This window comes from Triticum aestivum, chromosome 5B (assembly GCF_018294505.1).
Source record: "Triticum aestivum cultivar Chinese Spring chromosome 5B, IWGSC CS RefSeq v2.1, whole genome shotgun sequence".
NCBI lineage: Eukaryota > Viridiplantae > Streptophyta > Magnoliopsida > Poales > Poaceae > Triticum > Triticum aestivum.
Genome location: NC_057807.1, coordinates 454,542,003 through 454,560,480, shown reverse-complemented (window position 1 = coordinate 454,560,480; position 18,478 = coordinate 454,542,003).

Here is an 18,478-nt window from a genome sequence, read left to right as displayed (position 1 = left end):
TGAACAAAGGAATAAAAAGGTTGCAAATAACCACATTAGTATGTTGTTCTAGTTGGCTATCGAGGCTAGCTTGCACGAGGGCGTCGCTAGTTCAAAACCTGCTACTCGCTCGTTTTTGCACCAGTTAGGGCGCCGTTTAGGATTTGCCTTCGGAAAAACTGGTGTGAGTCTTTTGGCACTTCTTCTTAAATAAGGGGAGCTTCTAATTGGTGTTGCAGGCCCACGCACCATCACTCCGTGGGGCCAATAAAGGACCATCACCCCGTGGGGCCCATAAAGGCGAGCCCAGGTGGGGTTCGCTCGCTCCGGGTCGTTCGCATGTGGGTCCAACCATTGATTAAACTAGAAAATACCCCGCGCGTTGCGGCGGGAATTGGTTGCAATACATTCGGAAGATATTTGGTTGTATAGTAGACAAATGTTTTGATAAATAATATGATAATTAAAACTGGAAAATACATATGTATAGTAATAATTATTTATAGAAAGTAAAAGGAACATAATATGTGCTTAAATTAATTTGTAGTTGCTAGGGTGGGGGTCTTCTTCGTTGATAACTATTTAGACATGTGGGGTTCCTTTCTTAATATACTCGAAGATGTATTTGCTAGACTTATGTTCTTATTACAATCATCACAAATGGACATAATTAAGTAGATCACTAAGGAGATTGATGGACTAGTCGAAGTCGCCAAACACGTTGTTTGCGGTGTACTCAATCAACGTGTTCTCCATTTTAGCAGCATCCTCAAGTAGATAAGGAACCACGGCGTTGCTCGGTCCAGGAGGAACATCGTGCGAACCACCAACTCCTTTTGCACTATCTGGATGAAGGTTGAAGTTGGCTTCAAACCTTTCCCCTTGAGGTGCTTTGCGTCCCTGAGATTGTTGGTACAGCATAACCAGATGCTTGGGCATTGTGCACTTTTCAGTAGAATGCGTGTAGCATCCACACTTGTTGCAAAGCTTAGATTTATCAACCCTGGGCTTTGAAGTGCCTTTTCCCTTTTCTGGGTATCTAGATCTCCTGTTCCCATTGCGCTTTCGCTTATGCTCGAAATTGGAATGTTTACCCCGAAAGGTACCATTAAACTTCTATCTATTTGCAACATTCAAATGAACTTCAGGTAAAGGTTGTGCCCCAACTGGGCGCTGAGAGCCATTCTTAGCGAGTAACTCATCATGCTTTTCAGCCTAAAGTAACATGTGAATAAGCTCAGGATAGACAGTGTAGTTTCGAGCACGATATTGTTGTTCGAGGATTCTATCTAAAGGGAGCATAGTAGACAAAGTTTTCTCTATCTTCTCCCCTCCCCCTAGTAGGTTCCTTCTCACAAAAGCACAGTTTGGAACATATCTTATGGACAAAATGACTGTACTCACCAATGGACTTGAAATCCTGAAGACGGAGATGAGTTCAATCATGGAGTGCTTCTGGCAGGACTACTGCCTTCTGCTGTTCATACCTCGTTTTGAGGGCCAGAAACAGAGTACTAGGAGATTCCTCCTGTAAATACTCAGACTTGAGGTCTGGATGAATATGGCGCCTTATGATGAATAAAGCAGCATAGTTCTGTTGTTCTGTCAGCAGCGTGGCCCCAGCCGGGAGAGGAGTCTCCGTGGGTTGTATGGCACGCGCTATCCCACGGGACGCAAGACTGATCTTGGTGTCCATAGCCCATGTAGGGTAATTGTGGCCATTGAGGGCAAGCTCCTCAAACTCTTTGGCAGTCATCTTCGCCTACATGGGAAACCAGAGATAATTAATAACCATCATGGTTCTGTAATAAGAATGCAAAAAATTGATATTCAAGTGTAAACTTAAAAAATTCTCAACCTCAATTGTGTGAACATAACACTTTGAAGATCACTTAGATCTCACAGTAATAGGCTACATCGCCATTACCTTGTGTATGCTACAATTCAGATATAAGGAATACACGTTGGAGGTAGACCTCACAGTAAGAGAGGATAGTCTGCAAATGTGCATTAGATCACAACTCATTACTTTGTGATTCCAAATAAGATGAGGGAGAAATATTCAAAAAATTGCAAGTTTGATATGCGAGAGAAGATCTCAATCGCAAAAACATGTTCAATAAAAATGAGATGTGGTAAACACATGGAACATGTCATTCTTCCCAGATTAAATCCGGTACTTTATTTATATTATCAATCCATTACATAATATAAACACACTAATAATTACACAAGTCCTAGTCAGATGTAATCTAGAACTGGACTAGTATGTAAGTAGCAGTCAAACTAGGTACTAAACAAAGTCTAAAACTGCACCATATACAATAATTAGTACTAGACTAATAAAAACGGAGAAAAAATGGCGTCCACGGCCAATAGGAGGCAGCCGGAGAACCCGCAGGCGCCTGCGCCTGGGCCTGCACGGCCTTTGGCCGGCCCAACCATCGTCGCACCACATAAGACAAATGGGGGGAGAGGGCGGTTACGGATACGGGTCGGATAATCTGACGCCCACACCACCACTCGATCCCCTCCTCCGACACGACGCTACCAGCGGGGGTAACGGCCGCCGCCGCATCCCATCAGTCTCTGGTGGTCACCGGCTCGTCGCTGACGAGCCCTCCTCGTCCGAAGAGGAGACGACGATGGTGGAGGCCTGGCGCAGCGGAGTGGTGGCGAAGCCGAGGTTCGCCGGAGCCCATGAGCCTGGGCGGCGGCTGGAGCGGCGGTCGAGGGCCGCGACGGCGCGCCCGAAGAGGCGGCCGAAGCGCTACTCCGCGTGGGTGCTCGGGCCCGCAGTAGCCTCCAGTGGTGGTGGAGAGTTGACGCCGACACCTTCCTGAAGGAAATATGCCCTAGAGGCAATAATAAAGTTGTTATTTATATTTCCTTATATCATGATAAATGTTTATTATTCATGCTAGAATTGTATTAACCAGAAACTTAGTACATGTGTGAATACATAGAGAAACATAATGTCACTAGCATGCCTCTACTTGACTAGCTCGTTAATCAAAGATGGTTAAATTTCCTAACCATAGACATGAGTTGTCATTTGATTAATGGGATCACATCATTAGAGAATGATGTGATTGACTTGACCCATTCTGTTAGCTTAGCACTTGATCGTTTAGTTTGTTGCTATTGCTTTCTTCATGACTTATACATGTTCCTACGACTATGAGATATGCAACTCCCGAATACCGGAGGAACACTTTGTGTGCTACCAAACATCACAACATAACTGGGTGATTATAAAGGTGCTCTACAGGTGTCTCTGATGGTACTTATTGAGTTGGCATAGATCGAGATTAGGATTTGTCACTCTGATTGTCGGAGAGGTATCTCTGGGACCTCTCGGTAATGCACATCACTATAAGCCTTGCAAGCAATGTGACTAATGAGTTAGTTGCGGGATGACGCATTACAGAACGAGTAAAGAGACTTGCCGGTAACAAGATTGAACTAGGTATGGTGATACCGACGATCGAATCTCGGGCGAGTAACATACCGATGACAAAGGGAACAACGTATGCTGTTATGCGGTTTGACCGATAAAGATCTTCGTAGAATATGTAGGAGCCAATATGAGCATCCAGGTTCCGCTATTGGTTATTGACCGAAGACGTGTCTCGGTCATGTCTACATAGTTCTCGAACCCATAGGGTTCGCACGTTTAACGTCCGATGACGATTTATATTATGAGTTATATGATTTGATGACCGAAGTTTGTTCGGAGTCCCGGATGAGATCGGGGACATGACGAGGAGTCTCAAAATGATCGGGCCGTAAAGATCGATATATTGGAAGGCTATATTCGGACATCGAAAAGGTTCCGAGTGATTCGGGTATTTTTTGGAGTACCGGAGAGTTACGGGAATTCGTAACCGCACCCCTCCCCATGGGCTGGTCCGAATTGGACTAGGGAGGGGGGCACCCCCTTCCTTCCTTCTCCTTCTCCCTTCCCCTTTTCCTACTCCATGTGGGAGGTGGAATCCTACTAGGACTCCACACTTTGGGCGCACCCTATGAGGGTCAGCCTCCTCCTCCCTCCCTCCTTTATATACAGGGGAAAGGGGGGCACCCTAGAACACACAAGTTGATCATTGATCTTTAGCCGTGTGCGGTGCCCCCCTCCACCATAATCCACCTCGGTCATATCGTAGCGGTGCTTAGGCGAAGCCCTGCGTCGGTAGCTTCATCAACAGCGTCATCACGTCGTCATGCTGATGGAACTTTCCCTCGAAGCTCTACTAGATCGTGAGTTCGTGGGACGTCACCGAGCTGAACGTGTGCAGATCGCGGAGGTGCCGTACGTTCGGTACTAAGATCGGTCGATCGTGAAGACGTACGACTACATCAACCGCGTTGTCATAACGATTCCGCTTACGGTCTAGGAGGGTACGTGGACGACACTATCCCCTCTCGTTGCTATGCATCACCATGATCTTGCGTGTGCGTAGGATTTTTTTTAAAATTACTACATAACCCAACAGTGGCATCCGAGCCAGGTTTATGCGTAGATGTTATATGCACGAGTAGAACACAAGTGAGTTGTGGGAGATAATAGTCATACTGCTTACCAGCATGTCATACTTTGATTCGGTGGTATTGTTGGATGAAGCGGCCTGGACCAACATTGCGCGTACGCTTATGCGGGACTGGTTCTACCGACGTGCTTCGCACACAGGTGGCTGGCGAGTGTCAGTTTCTCCAACTTTAGTTGAATCGAGTGTGGCTACGCCCGGTCCTTGTTGAAGGTTAAAACAACACATAATTGATGAAAAATTGTTGTGGTTTTGATGCGTAGGTAAGAACGGTTCTTGCTAAGCCCGTAGCAGCCACGTAAAACTTGCAACAACAAAGTAGAGGACGTCTAACTTGTTTTTGTAGGGCATGTTGTGATGTGATATGGTCAAGACGTGATGAGATATAAGTTGTTGTATGAGATGATCATGTTTTGTTGAAGTTATCGGCAACTGGCAGAAGCCTTATGGTTGTCTCTTTATTGCATAAGATGCAAGCGCCAAATAATTGCTTTACTTTATCGCTATGCGATAGCAATAGTTGCAAGATCAATAGTTGGCGAGACGACCATGTGACGACACATTGATATAGATCAAGATGATGGAGATCATGGTGTCATGCCGGTGACGATGGAGATCATGACGATGCTTTGGAGATGGAGATCAAAGGCACAAGATGATGATGGCCATATCATGTCACATATTTTGATTGCATGTGATGTTTATCTTTTATACATCTTATTTTGCTTAGTTCGGCGGTAGCTTTATAAGATGATCCCTTACTAAAATTTCAAGGTATAAGTGTTCTCCCTAAGTATGCACCGTTGCGACAGTTCTTCGTGCTGAGACACCACGTGATGATCGAGTGTGATAAGCTCTATGTTGACATACAACGAGTGTAAGCCAGTTTTGCACATGCAGAATACTCGGGTTAAACTTGACGAGCCTAGCATATGCAGATATGGCCTCGGAACACTGGAGACCGAAAGGTCGAGCGTGAATCATATAGTAGATATGATTAACATAGTGATGTTCACCATTGAAAACTACTCCATCTCACGTGATGATCGGACATGGTTTAGTTGATTTGGATAACGTGATCACTTAGATGATTAGAGGGATGTCTATCTAAGTGGGAGTTCTTAAGTAATATGATTAATTGAACTTTAATTTATCATGAACTTAGTCCTGATAGTATTTTGCAAATAATGTTGTAGATCAATAGCTCGCGTTGTTGCTTCCCTATGTGTGTATGTGTTCCTAGAGAAAACTAAGTTGAAAGATGATAGTAGCAATGATGCGGACTGGGTCCGTGATCTGAGATTTATCCTCATTGCTGCACAAAAGAATTATGTCCTTGGTGCACCGCTAGGTGACAGACCTATTGCAGGAGCAGATGCAGACGTTATGAACGTTTGGCTAGCTCAATATGATGACTACTTGATAGTTTAGTGCACCATGCTTAACGACTTAGAATCGGGACTTCAAAGACGTTTTGAACGTCATGGACCATATGAGATGTTCCAGGAGTTGAAGTTAATATTTCAAGCAAATACCCGAATTGAGAGATATGAAGTCTCCAACAAGTTCTATAGCTAAAAGATGGAGGAGAATAGCTCAAGCAGTGAGCATGTGCTCAGATTGTCTGGGTACTACAATCGCTTGAATCAAGTGGGAGTTAATCTTCTAGATAAGATAGTGATTGACAGAGTTCTCTAGTCACCATCACCAAGTTAGTAGAACTTCGTGACGAACTATAGTATGCAAGGGATGACGAAAACGATTCCCGAGCTTTTCATGATGATGAAATCGATGAAGGTAGAAATCAAGAAAGAGCATCAAGTGTTGATGATTAACAAGACCACTAGTTTCAAGAAAAGGGCAAAGGGAAAGAAAGGGAACTTCATGTAGAATGGCAAGCAAGTTGTCATTTCCGTGAAGAAGCCCAAAGCTAGACTAAAGCCTGAAATTGAGTGCTTCTACTGCAAAGGAAATAGTCACTAGAAGCAGAAATGCCCTGAAATTTGGTGGATAAGAAGGATGGCAAAGCGAACAAGGGTATATTTGATATACAGGTTATTGATGTGTACCTTACTAGTGTTTATAGTAGCCCCTGGGTATTTGATACTTGTTCGGTTGCTAAAAATTAGTAACTCAAAACAGGAGTTACAGAATAAACAGAGACTAGTTGAGGGTGAAGTGATGATGTGTGTTGGAAGTGGTTCCAAGATTGATATGATCATCATCGCACACTCCCTATACTTTCGGGATTAGTGTTAAACCTAAATAAATGTTATTTGGTGTTTGCCTTGAGCATGAATATGATTTGATCATGTTTATAGCAATACAGTTATTGACCAGAGAATAATTGTTGTTCTGTTTACATGAATAAAACCTTCGATGGTCATTGATGACCCACAAGTATAGGGGATCTATCGTAGTCCTTTCGATAAGTAAGAGTGTAGAACCCAACGAGGAGCAGAAGAAAATGACAAGCGGTTTTCAATAAGGTATTCTCTGCAAGCACTGAAATTGTAGGTAACAGATAGTTTTGTGATAAGATAATTTGTAACGGGTAACAAGCAATGAAAGTAAATAAAGTGCAGCAAGGTGGCCCAATCCTTTTTGTAGCAAAGGACAAGCCTGGACAGTTTCTTATAATGAGAAAGGCTCTCCCGAGGACACATGGGAATTATCATCAAGCTAGTTTCATCACGCTCATATGATTCACGTTCGGTACTTTGATAATTTAATATGTGGGTGGACCGGTGCTTGGGTACTGCCCTTTCTTGGACAAGCATCCCACTAATGATTAACCCCTATTGCAAGCATCCGCAACTACAAAAGAAGTATTAAGGTAAACCTAACCATAGCATGAAACTAGTGGATCCAAATCAGCCCCTTACAAAGCAACGCATAAACTAGGGTTTAAGCTTCTGTCACTCTAGCAACCCATCATCTACTTATTACTTCCCAATGCCTTCCTCTAGGCCCAAATAATGGTGAAGTGTCATGTAGTCGACGTTCACATAACACCACTAGAGAAGAGACAACATACATCTCATCAAAATATCGAACGAATACCAAATTCACATGACTACTAATAGCAAGACTTCACCCATGTCCTCAGGAACAAACGTAACTACTCACAAAGCATATTCATGTTCATGATCAGAGGAGTATTAATATGCATTAAGGATCTGAACATATGATCTTCCACCAAGTAAACCAATTAGCATCAACTACAAGGAGTAATCAACACTACTAGCAACCCACAGGTACCAATTTGTGGTTTTGATACAAGAGATGATCTAGGGTTTTGAGAGGAGATGGTGCTGGTGAAGTTGTCGATGGAGATTGTCCCCCTCCCGATGAGAGGATCGTTGGTTATGACGATGGTGATGATTTCACCCTCCCGGAGGGAAGTTTCCCCGGCAGAACAACTCCTCCGGAGCCCTAGATTGGTTCCGCCAAGGTTTCGCCTCGTGGCGGCGGAGTTTCGTCCCGTAAGCTTGATTATGATTTTTTCCAGGGTAAAAGCCTTCATATAGCAGAAGATGGGCACCGGAGGGCCACCATGTTGGAAATATGCCCTAGAGGCAATAATAAAAGTATTATTATTATATTTCCTTGTTCATGATAATTGTCTTTATTCATGCTATAACTGTATTATCCGAAAATCGTAATACACGTGTGAATACATAGACCATAATATGTCCCTAGTAAGCCTCTAGTTGACTAGCTCGTTGATCAACAGATAGTCATGGTTTCCTGACTATGGACATTAGATGTCGTTGATAACGGGATCACATCATTAGGAGAATGATGTGATGGACAAGACCCAATCCTAAGCATAGCACAAGATCGTGTAGTTCGTTTGCTAGAGCTTTTCCAATGTCAAGTATCCTTTCCTTAGACCATGAGATCGTGTAACTCCCGGATACCGTAGGAGTGCTTTGGGTGTACCAAACGTCACAACTTAACTGGGTGACTATAAAGGTGCATTACAGGTATCTCCGAAAGTTTCTGTTGGGTTGACACGGATCGAGACTGGGATTTGTCACTCCGTATGACGGAGAGGTATCTCTGGGCCCACTCGGTAATGCATCATCATAATGAGCTCAAAGTGACCAAGTGTTTGGTCACGGGATCATGCATTACAGTACGAGCAAAGTGACTTGCCGGTAACGAGACTGAACGAGGTATTGGGATACCGACGATCGAGTCTCGGGCAAGTAACGTACCGATTGACAAAGGGAATTGTATACGGGGTTGATTGAATCCTCGACATCGTGGTTCATCCGATGACATCATCGAGAAGCATGTGGGAGCCAACGTGGGTATCCAGATCCCGCTATTGGTTATTGACCGGAGATCCATCTCGGTCATGTCTGCGTGTCTCCCGAACCCGTAGGGTCTACACACTTAAGGTTCGGTGACACTAGGGTTATTAGGAAGACTTGTATGTGATTACTGAATGTTGTTCGGAGTCCCGGATGAGATCCCAAACATCATGAGGAGTTCCGGAATAGTCCGGAGGTGAAGGTTTATATATAGGAAGTGCTGTTTCGGCCATCGGGAAAGTTTCGGGGTCACCCGGTATTGTACCGGGACCACCGGAAGGGTCCCGGGGGTCCACCGGGTGGGGCCACCCATCCCGGAGGGCCCCATGGGCTGAAGTGGGGAGGGGACCAGCCCCTGGTGGGCTGGTGCGCCCCCTGGGCCCCCCTCTGCGCCTAGGGTTGGGAACCCTAGGGGAGGGGGCGCCTCCACTTGCCTTGGGGGGCACTCCACCCCCTTGGCCGCCGCCCCCCTAGAGATCCCATATCTAGGTCTGGCTACCCCCTGGGGGCCTATATAAAGGAGGGGGGGAGGGAGGGCAGCTACACCCCTGACTCTTGGCGCCTCCCTCCCCCTGCTACACCTCTTCCTCCTCCCGCGGTTGCTTGGCGAAGCCCTGCCGGAGTACTGCTTCTCCACCACCACCACGCCGTCGTGCTGCTGCTGGAGTCTTCTTCCTCAACCTCTCCTTCCCCCTTGCTGGATCAAGAAGGAGGAGACGTCATCCGCTCCGTACATGTGTTGAACGCGGAGGTGTTGTCCGTTCAGCACTTGGTCATCGGTGATTTGGATCATGGCGAGTACGACTCCATCATCCCCGTTCTCTTGAACGCTTCCGCTCGCGATCTACAAGGGTATGTAGATGCACTCCTATCACTCGTTGCTTAGATGAACTCATGGATGGATCTTGGTGAAATCGTAGGAAAAATTTTAATTTTCTGCAACGTTCCCCAACAGTGGCATCATGAGCTAGGTCTATGCGTAGTTCTCTATTGCACGAGTAGAACACAATTTTGTTGTGGGCATAGATGTTGTCAACTCTCTTGCCGCTACTAGTCTTATTTTGCTTCAGCGGTATTGTGGGATGAAGCGGCCCGGACCGACCTTACACGTACGCTTATGTGAGACAGGTTCCACCGTCTGATATGCACTAGTTGCATAAGGTGGCTAGCGGGTGTCTGTCTCTCCCACTTTAGTTGGAGCGGATTCGACGAAAAGGGTCCTTATGAAGGGTAAATAGAAGTTGACAAATCACGTTGTGGCTTTAACGTAGGTAAGAAAACGTTCTTGCTAGATCACCTATAGAAGCCACGTAAAAACTTGCAACAACAATTAGAGGACGTCTAACTTGTTTTTGCAGCAAGTGTCTGGTGATGTGATATGGCCAAAAGTTGTGATGAATGATGAATGATATATTGTGATGTATGAGATCATGTTCTTGTAATAGGAATCATGACTTGCATGTCGATGAGTATGACAACCAGCAGGAGCCATAGGAGTTGTCTTTATTTTTTGTATGACCTGCGTGTCATTGAAGAACGCCAGGTAAATTACTTTACTTTATTACTAAACGCGTTAGCCATAGAAGTAGAAGTAGTCATTGGCGTGACAACTTCATGAAGACACGATGATGGAGATCATGGTGTCATGCCGGTGACAAAGATGATCATGGAGCCCCGAAGATGGAGATCAAAGGAGCTATATGATATTGGCCATATCATGTCACTACTATATAATTGCATGTGATGTTTATTATATTTATGCATCTTGTTTACTTAGAACGACAGTAGTAAATAAGATGATCCCTTACAACAATTTCAAGAAGTGTTCTCCCCTAACTGTGCACCGTTGCTAAAGTTCGTCGTTTTGAAGCACCACGTGATGATCGGGTGTGATAGATTCTTACGTTCACATACAACGGGTGTAAGACAGTTTTACACATGCAAAACACTTAGGGTTAACTTGACGAGCCTAGCATGTACAGACATGGCCTCGGAACACAGAGACCGAAAGGTCGAACACGAGTCGTATGGAAGATACGATCAACATGGAGATGTTCACCGATGAAAGAACATGCGGTGCCCCCATGTTTGGTTTTGGTAATTGATGACAATCTCTATGGACTAATGGTTGTCTTGAGTTATATTTGAAGGATTTTTCCATAGGTTTTTCTTGAAGTCCATGTGTTGGTTTCAAGGAGTTTATGAGTTGACCAAGGTGCTATTAAGGAATTATCCAAAGATTGGTCATGCGGGTGTTGAGCTTATTGCAAGCATATCTTGAAGAAGAAGGTTGTGTGATCATTCATGTTTACCTTCAATACATCATCCAAATGAAGAGAGTTGAAAAGATTCAAGGTTGATCAAGACTAAGTCAATAGTGAATCAAGTTGATTAACTCACAAAGCGTAGAAGATGTACCGAGAGGGATCAAGTGATCCCATGGTATGGCAAGCATTGTCCATTGCACTTTGTGTACTAACCCATGGTCTATGTGAGATTTCTATGTGGGGTTAGGTACGTATCCATGGGCTTGCATCAAGAGGAAGATATCATACAACCCATGGAAAGGATGACATCAAGTGGTGATCGTCATCAAGATTGCTGTGTGCAAGTTCAACTGGAGCATCACGAAGAGATCAAGTGCTTTAATCTTGCCATCCATTGTGGTGTCAATGGACTTGTGGAGATGAGCCGAAGAGTGGCTCACCCATAGTGGACTATGGGGGAGCAATCATCTAGTCTTCATCGAGCCAACGCAATCAAGAAAGGTGGTCCAACTTGAGGGAGTGAAGATCGTCATCATCTAGCTCAAGTGGACCATGTGCAAGGCAAAGGTTTGCCCTTGATAGGTTTTCTATTTTACCGGTCTCATGGTAGTTGTGGGAGACCGGGTTATAGGATCGATTGTCGTACTATCAAGGAGGGCTCTCGATGAGTTGCTTGATTGTATCGTTCGTAGAGAGCTCAAACCATTGCATCCTTGCATCATGTTTCTTGGTTCTTGTTTGATTCTCTTTGCGAGTCTTAGAGCTTATGGTCATCTTGATGACAATCTTGAGTTCATCGAAAATGGAGTTTGCATGCGTCTTCTATGATGTTTTCGGTGTTGGAGGTTTTACCGGTCTTCTCCGAGGAAGGGTTCTCACCATTTTCTTTTGGGCCTTTTCTCATTTTCTTATTATTGGTATTTCTTTCAAGATTGTGTTAGCCCTTGTCTCTAGCTTTCCAACAAACTTGGTTTCATCGAATTCGGAGTCCGTTTGCAAAGTTGTGGCAGTTTTGGTGTTCTGAAAAGGCTGCAGCGGTACTGCCGCGAATTGGAGCGGATGTAATTTTTTACTACCGCAGCTCCTAGAGCGGTAGTACCGCTCCAGACCAAAAAACTCGTCCCAAGTCCTGCGGAGGTAGGTATGGAAGTATATTTTGTGTACCGCAAGCAGTAGTACCGCGATACCTAGCGGTAGTACCGTGAGGACGAGCGGTAGTACCGCTCTGTGCGGGTTGTGAGCATAACGATTGGATTTTTTCCCCACCTATAAAAGGGGGTCTTCTTCCCCAATGAACCTTATCCTTTGAGCTCGTGTTCTTCCCCCAGTGTTGACCTTCTTTGAGCTTGCTAACTCTCAATCCCTCCATGGATTCTTGCTAGTTTTTGAGGGAAAAGAGAGAGGAGATCTAGATCCACGTTTCCACCAATCACTTTCTCCTCTAAGTGAGGGGAACCCCTTGGATCTAGATCTTGGAGTTCTTCGTGTTCTTCTTTCGTTCTTCGTCTCATTTTCCTCCCTAGCATTAGTTGCTTTGGTGGGATTTGGGAGAGAAGGACTTGGGCACTCCGTGTGCCCTTGCCATTGCATTTGGTGCATCGATTTGAGTTCTCCACGGTGATACGTGGAAGTGAAGTTTGAGAAGCTCATTACTCTTGGGTGCTTGGTGCCCTTGAGCTTGTTCCTCTTGGGTGCTTGGGCGCCCTAGACGGTTGGTGGTGTTCGGAGCTCAATCATTGTGGTGTAAAGCTCCGGGCAAGCGTCGGGGTCTCCAATTAGGTTGTGGAGATCGCCCCAAGCATTTTGACGGGTTCCGGTGACCGCCCCCAAGGGTTGCCAAAGTGTACGGGTTCGGTGACCGCCCCCAAGGGTTGCCATTTGTACGGGTTCGGTGACCGCCCTCAAGGGTCCCTTAGTGGAATCACGGCATCTTGCATTGTGCAAGGGCGTGAGGAGATTACGGTGGCCCTAGTGGATTCTTGGGGAGCATTGTGCCTCCACACCGCTCCAAACGGAGATTAGCATCCGCAAGGGTGTGAACTTTGGGATACATCGTCGTCTCCGCGTGCCTCGGTTATCTCTTACCCGAGCCCTTTACTTATGCACTTTACTTTATGATAGCCATATTGTTCTTTGTCATATATCTTGCTATCACATAGTTGCTTATCTTGCTTAGCATAAGTTGTTGGTGCACATAGGTGAGCCTAGTTGTTTTAGTTTTTGTGCTTGACAAATTAACTGTTAGGTTTATTCCGCATTTGTTCAAGCCTCAACCGTAATTATTTTAAAGCGCCTATTCACCCCCCCTCTAGGCGACATCCACGATCTTTCAATTGGTATCAGAGCCTCGTCTCTCTTTGTTGGGCTTAACCGCCTAGAGAGTAAAGATGTCGACTAGAGGATTAGGATTCTCTAACACTCTTAGTTTCGATGGCACAAATTTTGATGTTTGGGTAATTCGCATGCTTAATCGCTTTAGGGTCATAGACCCAAATTTAGAGCGAATTGTAGATATGGGTTTTTCTCCTCCAAAGGATCCCCAAAGATTATCTTTAGAGGATGAGAAAAACTCTTATCTCAATGCTCAAGCTTCTAATGTGCTTTTCGATGCTTTGAGCAATGTAGTTATATTTCAACTCATGCTGTTCTGGGATGCTCATGAGTTGTGGACAAAGCTTCAAGATAAATATGGTGTGTCCAAGTTTTGTAAGGATGATTGTTCTCCCTCCACCTCCGGCCGCATTGTCTTCTCAACTTCTTCTACTTCACCTACAAGTGGTTTGCCACATGGTAATGACATGGTGAGTAGTGGTGTCCATTGCAATGATGATAGTGGGCTTATTGTTGATAATCCTTCATCACTTTCTTATTGCAATGCTTCATCTTTGGACTTTAACACTTCTAGCACTCCAAATGTTTCACATGCTTGTGTTGATAGTCCTTGCATATCATGTAGAAATTGCTTGACTAAATCTCATGATGATATGCTTGCTATGTCTTGTTGCCATGATAAAAATGCATCTATTTCCTCGAATTGTTGTGCTAACAATGTAGAGGAAACCAAACACTCCATGGAACAAGATGTGGTGTTTAATGGTGCCTCAAGGGATCCTACATCATCATCTATTGCTTTTTGCCTTATGGTTAAGGCGTCAAAGGTATCTCCTACTTTGTACCCCAATATGTCTCTTGATGATGATGTTGATGCTAATGATGATGAGGATAATGATGAAGAGAATGATAATGTTGCCTCCTTAAAAACTAAGGGGAAAATGATTTTTAAAGCTCTTCATAAAAATAAAATTGCTCGTTCCAACTTCATGGAAATAATGTCCATTGCCATTGATGGCAAGAAATACATTGAGGAGTTGGAATCTCATCTAGAGGAGCATGAGGCCACCATTGAGAAAATGGAAGCTCATGGGCGTGATTACGCAAATGAGATCACGGAGCTATCTCAAGCTCTTGAACATGAACAAACCACCTCCGAATCTCTTGAGGAGACTTTTGCTCTAGAATTACCTAGAGTGAGGGAATCTCATGATAGAGCTCTTGAGGTGGCCAATGATTTCAAAACTAAAAATGCTAAGCTTGAGGTTTCTCATGCTAGACTCCTTGAGCATTTTGAGCACCTCGAAAATGGCTCAAGGGTCATCAAGGGTGAGCTCATCAAACTCACCGAGTCTCATGCCCAACTTGAAGCTTCTTATTTAAAAGAGCTTGCCAAGTTGTCCTCTCCTATTGTTGTAAATGATGATGCTTGTGCTACTAACTCTATTGCTTGTGAAGCATCCATTTTGAAGGAGAATGTTGAGCTACGGGCTCAACTTGAGGTGCTATCTTGCAATTATGGGAAATTGGAAGAAAGTCATGAAAAGCTCTCAAGCTCTCATGATGATCTTCTAGTATCCCATAGTGTGCTAAAGATGGCTCATGAGGCCATGATTGCTAAGGTAACATTTAGTGAGCCTCATGTGGATACTAGCACTACTTCTAATCAAAATAGTATATTGCCATGTGCTAGTCCTTGTAATTCATCTATTCCCAATGTTGGTACATCTTGTGATGAATTGCTTTCCTTGCCTTGTTGCTCTAACGATGAAGCTTATACTTCCTCTAGTACTTCTGTTGAGACTAACTGTTGGTGTACTAAAGTAGGGGTACCTTAGTATCCCGAACTTGTGCACGGGCAGTCGCAGCGCCCCGCGGCAAGGCTTGCCGGGTGCCCGCCAAGGTCCTCCGTGATTCCTATTGGAGCCATTCAAGAACAAAGTGTTCAAGTTGAGAAGACAAGGCCCCGGCAAGAGGAGCTTGCCGGGAAGGACAAGGCCCCGGCAAGAGGAGCTTGCCGGGAAGGCCAACCAAGGCATTCTCAAGAAACTTGCCGCGACGCGCTACGCGTCCCAACAAGACCCGGCGAGCGACAAGCTTCCGGACACGACAAGACAACGGCCGCGGCAAGACGCTTGCCGCAGCAGGATGCCACTCTGTACCTACGCTCCAGCGCATCCGTCAACGTGTTGCCTTGGGACCGCTCCAGGCACGCGTGGCGAGAGGCTGTGCAGCCAAGCGGTGCGAGGTGGCAAGCGGAGATGACAAAATTGCCATCGTGGCAAGCAGTGGCGCCCCTAACGGTCACTTTTCTGCACTATTTAGGCGACACAAACGGGCATTTAATGCCTTTGTCCCCTGCCGTCAGGGTTAGGTATGATACACTGTGCAAGTAGGTATACCTACCGCAGTTCTTTTACACTTTTACCCTTGCATGCGTTGCCACCTGTTGGTGACCCCTTGAGCATATAAAAGGAGGCCCATGCGCAACGGAGAAGGGGTTCGACTGGTTCGAAACTAGAAAACACCCACGCTCGGTTTTGTAGCTCTCAGCGCTCCCGAGCAAGAACAGAATATAACCTGACAAGCAGCAGTAGGAGTATTATCTCTTCGGAGAGCTTCGAAGCTGGGTAAAATCGCTCACGTGCTTCGCCTCGATCCGCTCTTCGTGCGGCCTCCGCTCCCCGCCGGACCGAAAAGGGGCCCTGCCCCATAGGTGTTCGTTCCCATGACATCTTTGGCGTGCCAGGTAGGGGGCGTCGAGGTTGTGTGAACCCGATCCGGCGTTCTCACGAGCCAGATCTTCATCTTCTTCATCATCTTCATTGACATGCCACCGAAGAAGAAGGCTTCGGAGGTGGTAGCTCCGTCCACGTCGATCCCACCGCCACCGGAGCAAGCGGGTGGTGGGGTAGACGTCGGCGGAGGAACGGGCGTCGATGAGGGAGCTCACGCTGCCGCCAGGTCCAAGGACAAGGCCGCGCAAACCTCGGCGTTCGTACATGCACCGCGCCCATCTCAGGAGGTGCGGGGTCAACAGCGTCATGGTACTCGCGGTACCATACGCTCGTTGGACCAAAATCGAGCTGGCGGATCTCGAGATGCTCAAGACCAGCATGCACGCCAACCTGCTGGCACGAGCAAGACACGGTCGCCTGGACGGGATCCTGCTCCTTCTAACATAGTTAGAAGTCCGAGCATATCCCGCTCCTCGCACCGTTCACCACCGCCACCGAAGACTCCAGAAGAAGCATTGGCCCGAGCCCAACTGCTCCTGGACTACCCTCCAACGGCGGACAAGATCGACGATTGGAGGGCCACCATTCAGAGTCTCATCGGCTTCGCCAACGGCGACACTCCACGGCAGCAAAATGTGTCGCTGCCGCGGCAAGATTGCCGGATGCGAGCCGATGGCGACAAGACCGGTGGGGGTGCAACCACCGTGCACTCCCCGCCCCGAAGGCCAAGATCGCCGACTCGCCGGGTCAACCTCGACACTGACTCCACAGCGTCGTCAGACCCACGAGCCTGTCGCGATCAGCGCCAAGTTCTTCAAGAACGACAGCAAGAAGACGCTCGTACACGCATCGAGCACCGAAGAGAAGCGCGGCATCAGTCAGACCAGCGCGCTGGGCCCACTGTTGATATGCATGCGCCAGGGGAACCAGGCGACCTGCCGTACGTGGTAGGTTGCCCTGCGTTCACTCATGAGCTGCGGCAAGTCCAGTGGCCCAGCACAAAGAACTTCAAGCCAGACGTACCGGAGAAGTACGATGGCAGGTTGCATCCGTCGGAGTTCCTCAGCATCTACACCATCGCAGTGCAAGCTGCCGGGGGGCGCGAGGACAAGATCCTTGCCAACTACTTCCCACTGGTGCTCAAGCCCAATGTCAGATCCTGGCTCATGCACTTGCCGGACAACTCCATATCCTCATGGACAGATATGTGCCATCAGTTTGTCGGCGCTTTTATAGGCAGCCACAAGCCTCACGACCAGGAGAGCGATCTACATCTACTCGCCCAGAAGGAAGGAGAGCCCCTGCGCAAGTACATTCAGAGATTCAGCCAAGTGCAGCGCAACATCCCAGATGTCCACCCTGCCGCGGTCATCAGCGCGTTCCATCAGAACGTGCATAACCGCAGGATGCGGGAGGATATGGCGATGTGCAAGATTAAAGACGTCAGTGAGCTATACGCCCTGGCCGACAAGTGCGCACGTGCTGAAGAGGGGAGGAAACTCCCCGGAGAGAATGCAGGAGCAGGAGGATCTGACAGCAATGATGCTGCCCCGGCAAAGAAAAACCGGCGGCGGAACAACAGGAGAAGGAAAGGCAAAGATGTGCTAGCTGTTGAGCAGTCCGGCAACGAAGGTGGCGCCAAGGAAGCCGAACCTGTGGCGGCCGCCGACAAGCAGGGCGGCTCCGACAAGCAGTATTGCAAGATCCACCGCACCAAGGGCCATGATCTCCAGAGTTGCAAGAAGGTTGAGCAGCTTGTCGAGCAACAGAAAGCTGAGTACGAGCGACGCGACAAGGAGAAGGCCCAGGAAGGTACTGGAGGATCCGGCAAGAAGCGTCCCGGCCGGGGAGGACGCCGCGGCAAGGCCAAGCAGCGGCAAGGAGACAGGCCTCCCCGCGGCCGCGACAAGGACGAAGATGAAGACGACGATGAAGAGATGGACGAAGATGAGGCCGACGAGCAGGAGTTTCAGAAAGCCACAGAGGTTCTGTGCATTGACGGCGGTGCTTCTCTGCATACCTCGCACCGCCAGCTCAAACAGTGGGTGCGGGAAGTTAATGCAGCAGAACCACCAGTTGAGTCATGCAAGCCTCTGAAGTGGTCCGGCACGCCTATCGTCTTTGATATTGAGGACCACCCTGATCGTGTAACTGCGGTCGGGTGCTTGCCGATGTTGGTCTCACCAACCATCCGCAACCTCAAGGTCACTAAGATGCTAGTTGACGGCGGGGCCGGCTTGAACCTGATCTCCTCCGCAGTACTCCAGAAGCTTCAGATCCCTGACAGCGAGCTC